The 5,720-nt window shown below is 45.9% G+C and overlaps 1 long non-coding RNA gene across 1 annotated transcript in view; it reads right to left on the bottom strand.

Annotated features, from left to right (window-relative positions):
* The window catches only part of LOC138172123 (uncharacterized), a 1,064,577-nt gene extending 1,063,296 nt beyond the window's left edge, over positions 1-1,281 (bottom strand). The window contains exon 1 of the long non-coding RNA XR_011171054.1: positions 831-1,281. This is a non-coding gene — a long non-coding RNA (uncharacterized lncRNA). The remainder of the gene's footprint in view (positions 1-830) is intronic.
* Between the last annotated feature and the right edge of the window lie 4,439 nt (positions 1,282-5,720).

Raw genomic sequence — 5,720 nt, 5'->3', positions numbered from 1 at the left:
GATAGATAGATAGATAGATAGATAGATAGATAGATAGATAGATAGATGGATGATAGACAGGTAGATAGATAGATGATAGACAGGTAGATAGATAGACAGACAGACAGACAGACAGAAAAATGATAGATATTGATGGGCAGAGCAGTCAGTTGAGTGGGGCACCAGACTTGGAGTCAGGAAGTCCTGAGTTGAAATTTGACTTCAATTGCTTACTTATATAACACTGGACAAGTCTCTTAACCTTGGTTTGCCTCAGTTTACTCATATGTAAAATAGGCATAATAATAGCTCCTACCTCTTAAGGTTGTTGTGAAGAATAAATAAGAAATAATTAGAAAGTGCTTAGCGCACTGGTTTGCTATACACATGTCAGCTGTTAGAAAGATTAGATAGAGGGGTGGCTAGGTGGCACAGGGAATAGAGCACTGGCCCTGAAGTCAATAGGACCTGAGTTCAAATTTGAGCTCAGATACTTAATACAAAAACTAGCTGTGTGACCTTGGGCAAGTCACTTAACCCCAATTGCCCTCCAAAAAGCAAAAAAAAAAAGATTAGATAGGTAGATAGACAGATGGGTAGATAGGTGAGTACATGAGTACATATATATGATAGGTATAGGTTTGTATATTTAACCTGATTTTTTTTCCTCCTGCAGGGAACTCTCAGTCAAGTCAGTGAGTATGTATTACATGCCTAGTCCATACCAGACATTGTACTGTGCTCTGAAGATGCACTTCCCTTAGTGAGTGTAGCAGCAAGCACCCCAAGCGCGTCCTCAGGGTTTGCAGCTACCACAGGTTCTTGGATCTGCTTTGTTAAAGGAAAGCAACTCAAAATGGGTTAACAAGCTTACTTTAATCAGTCAGACATATATCGTTTACCTTGTTCAGGAGAAAAGGTCAGCACCCTGAACCTCAAAGTATACAGGCATAATTATCAAGACAGAAACATCAAGTAGACAGATTTCCAAACTGTCCAACCATTACATCCATACCCAGTCAACATCTGGGTTTCCACGTTCTGGGTTTTTCAAAGCCGGGGGACTCTTAACAACGGCTTCCCAGAATTCAGATCAAATCACAGAACACTTCTCAAAGTGAGCCCCAAAACAAAGCTGCACATCAGGGCTTATATAGCCTTCTCCTGGCTCAGAGAATGTAACAACCTTATTGACTCACTGGCCAATCAAGAAGTATCTACTGAAAAACAAGCCTCCCCCACCCCAGGCTTCAGGTGCACATTAGCCTAGGGGCAGGGAAGATCTTTAAAATTTACATTCTTATTACAGTGAGTCAAAACCCCTTTGGGGGAAACAGCCCCCATACAACTCGATAGATAGTGTGAACAGGATAAATTGGCAGGGTCAGAAGGAAGGCCCCAGAAGGAAAATACCTCCTCCAGGAAGCCTCTGATTTCTGCTGAATGCTCTGCCCTTCACACACTAGGGAGAAAGGCTGCGCACACATGGGCTGTATGACTTCATGGAGAGAGGGTCAGGACCAGAAGAGTAAGGAGGAGGCTCCTGCTAGAATTATGGCCAGTGAGAACTTGGGCTTCCAGCGCCCTTTGGCCCTTGCTGCTGCTTTATCTAGAGATGCTGTGAAAGCAGCCTCTTGCCCTATATATGCTGCTGCAAAACCAATCAGTTATGGGGGGGGGGCATTTGTGTGATGCTGATTTTCCTCTAGCTGGCTGGCTATGAGAGCTAAAGTACAACAAGCAAGGACACAATAGGGTCACCTTCCCCCTCCCCCAGGTCACTGAGGTCAGAGACTGGACAGGCAAGCCCAAAGTGCCCCCAGCACAGCACTCTCCAACTCTGTGTCCTGGGGAAGGCAGCTTCTCCTTTCTGGGCCTCAGGACCACCCCGAAAATGAGGAGGCTGGAAGAGGAGCGCTTGATGTATTTGGAGTCCAAGGACCTGTATTCAGATCCTGACTGCTATTTCCTGCCCGCATGACCTTAAACAGCTCATCGCAGCATTCTAGACCTTGATGCCTGGGTTGAAGTATAGGGTTCCTGACATACCCTCCATGGGGAAATCACTAATTCCCCAGCTGTGCAGCTCACAGACCTGGCTTTCTGGGGTGATCAGATGGCTTTTCTCTATTTTCCACCTTCACTCACCGATGCCTTGATGAGATTCAGCTTTAAGGGCCTGAAACATCTCCAAGACAGTCCCTGCTCTAACATCTGGATCTCAGTTTACCTTTCCTATCACTAACCAATGCCACCGCATCACTTTCATTCAGCAGGTTCAGGACAAATATAAACAAACAAAACCAAAACCAGTCAAGGAAGGAATAAACAAAAAACAAATGTAGAGATAACAAATATAGAGATGAACACAGATATAATACATAGACAAACAGTTCAAAGAGTACATAGATGAATTATCTGAAAGATAGAACAGCAGTCACAAAAGAGGTAGGAAAATCGATTGGATAATTCTGTCTGTGATGGGGGCTTTAATTCAGGGGAGCCTAAAACCTTGAGACTTTAATGGCTCAAGAACTGCACTCAGATTTTTGGGACACCATGTGTAAAACAATAATAAATATAATGATTATTAACAATATTAATAGCAATTATGATCATGGAGATGCAATGGGAGGTTCTAAGGCTCTAATTGACTGGATAATCATCTTCAATAATTCACTTTGTGAATCTCTTAATAGAAGTATCATGGCATAGAAGCTTCCCTTTACACACACTGCTTATGAGCACCTGGGCAAACCCCTTCACCTCTCCATGGGCCAGATAGATCACTAGGAACAGAAGTTGCAGAACGCTTGTTGACCTGCATCAGTGAAGGGCATTTTCATAAGGGGAGTGCCTCTCATAGATGGAGTCTCCCTTCCCAACCTCTCGGATCCACTCCCAGGCCCAGATGTCCAGTCTTTTGAACTGTCGCATATTCTAAGAGCTGCTGTCTCCTGGCCAAGTAACTTTACCATTAGCCAGACACCACTTTTCTATCCATAGTCTCGTGCCCTGTTTCTCCTTTGCTTCCTTTCTAGCATGGAGACACAGTGGGTTTGGCTTAGAGGGAGAGGGTTCAGCTCTGCTCATCCCTTGCTGTATGACCTGAAGCATGTCAATCCATCCTTAGAGGCCTCAGTTTTCTCCTCTGGAAAAAGAACGAGTGGGACTAGATGGTCTTAGAGGCCCGCTAACGCTCCAAATCTGTGATACTTTGATTTCAAGAAATGAGTATCAGCAGCCTGACCACGGGTGTCTCTGACTCTTCTCCACTCTGTTGGATGGAGACGTAGCATGCCTACTTGGCAAATTCATAGAAGATGGCCCAAAATGGAGGACCGGTTAATCTATTCTCCCCCAATGAATTAAGCACCTACTGAGTGCCATATGCTGGGGGGCAGGGTACAAAGAAAAACTAAACAATTTCCCCAAGTTGCTCACAGAGGGGGTGTCGGGGGAAGGGGAAGGGAACAGCCAAAGCCAAACAAAATTTGTAGGAAGTGAAAGCAACGTGACCAAGAGGAGGCCTGGGTGAGAGGTAGTGAGTCCCCAGCAAAAGCCCGACAGCGATGAGGCGAGGCCAGATCCGATTGGAAAACACCCCATGTTTCTGTGTGTTCAGTATTCTACACGATCTGGCTAATTCACTTTCTTTTTGTTTTTCATTTCCTTGTGGACCTCAGCATGAAAATTCATGTTTCCAGGAGTGGAAATTACCAAGGAGCCATGAGGAGAGAAGAGAAAAAAAAAAGTCTTTGGGGGTAGCCAGGAGAAAAATGACTTCACCCCCCCAAGAGGGCCTGTGTTGATGCGGTTTCCAGACCCATCTGACATCCCCAAGAAATGAAGACAGTCTGGATATTGTTTGGTTTGAGATTGGACTCAGGGCCTGGGGAGTGTTTACGGGAAGCACACGGAGCCTTTGGATGCCCCCCAACACTAACAAACAGAACAGCAAGTCCACATGGGGGGGGGGGGGTTCTGTGCAAGAAGCATTCGGTCAGTTTGAAGCTTGGCTCGTGCCTCCATTCGGAGACTTTCCCTCACTCCAAAGACAGACTCAGGTCTCTGTTTTCCATGAGTTGTTTGAGAAGCCTGGATGCCCCATGAAGGTCAGAGAAGCCTCAGATAGGGCATCTGGACTTTCTTCCATAGAAACATTGCTTGTGTCCTCCTTTGGCACGCTGCTGTTTCTTTTCAGGAGGGAAGGGCCAACTGGTGGCTTGCCCCACCCCCCACATTCTTCTTTTTTCAGCCTCCTGCTCTCCACTCTATTCTCCCAGAGAGGTTACTTCCAGGCCCCGCAGCCTCTCCCTTCCACCTAATACCTCCTAGCTCTTTCTGAGGGAATATTTAATTCCTAGCCTCAGGCCTCTTCTCTTCCACAGTATAATCTGAGTTGTGTAAGGTTGGGGACTTCTGCATCCTAGGCAAGATCTCTATCTGCTGGGAGAGTGAGTTCTCAGCCCTGGCGAGTTTCTTGCAGCACCAGCCCTGGTCTTGATGTGGAGAGAAGAGTCCCCTGGACTCGTGCTGCCCATCCTCAGCCTCTTCTGTGCCCTGAGGCTACTCTGGCCTCCTGACCCCAGAGGCTTAGGTCATCTCAGTTACCACTCAAGGACAGCTGTGCAAGTATCGATCATTGGCACCTTTTCTTGCTTTCCTTAATGATAGGAGAACCATATCTCCTCTTGCATCATGTGAGACAATGATGACTTAACTGGACATTTTTGTTTCTGTTTTATATCTCTACCATCTGGCACATAGTAAGTGATTAATAAATACTTATTGAATTTAAGTTAGATATTGAATCATCTTATGCAGCCCCCTGATTTTACACATAGACTCAGAGAGAGGAAGACATTTCCCTAAGGTCACACAGCTAGTATGCAGCAGACTCAGAACTCAATCCCAGGTGGCAAGACCACACTTGCGTTCAACCAAAAAGACTGGGGAGAATTTGGGTGGGCTAGGGCAGGAGGTGTGGAGCACAGAGCAGACATTCCATGGGGCCACGAGGGTGGAAGCCCACCTCTCAGTGTTCAATCTTGTTCAGCACCTTGAGAGGTGGTGACTTCATCCATTAAGACATTGACCCAGGATCCAATCCTTTGATGTGTTAGTTGCATTCTACAGGATTTACTGGGATGAAGAAATGGGTTTCATCACCAGGACTAGAGCCTGTGGTGGTGTCTGACTGAGGCAATGAGCCCCCGAATTCAGGCCAGGGTTTGACAAATGGTACTGGGGTCTAGCTTTGCTTCTACTAAGCAATGGATGAGTCCACACACATCAATCAAGTGCTTGCTGTATGTCAGGCACCTTGTCAAAGGTTTTCTGAACTTGGAATTCCAAAAGATCCCCGACAGCTGGAACATTGGACTGAATGGAAGACAAGAGTATTGCATACAGATAAACAGAAGGTCTTAGGAACCAAAAATAACTTCCACAAGTACAAGAGAGATGAGGCCTTATTAGCAAGCAGCTTAGAAGGAGATTTGAAGGCCCCAGTGGAGTCATACAAGTTCATGGTGGGTCAGCAGTATGGTATAGTGGTCAGTGAGGCTCGTGCAAATGGGCTGCATTAAGGAAGGCCAAGAGCAGATAAGTTGCACAGTGGACAGAGCATTGTGGAGTCAGGAAGACCCATTTTCATGAATTCAAATCTACTTTGGACACTTATTACCTGTATGACCCTGGGCAAGTCATGTCACCCTGTTTGTCTCAGTTTCCTCATC

The sequence above is a fragment of the Petaurus breviceps genome, unplaced genomic scaffold, assembly GCF_028583685.1.
Source record: "Petaurus breviceps papuanus isolate PSGF00001 unplaced genomic scaffold, PetGlider_PUasm1.0 490, whole genome shotgun sequence".
In the NCBI taxonomy this organism is placed as follows: Eukaryota; Metazoa; Chordata; class Mammalia; order Diprotodontia; family Petauridae; genus Petaurus; species Petaurus breviceps.
This window is presented reverse-complemented; position numbering and strand designations above follow the sequence as displayed.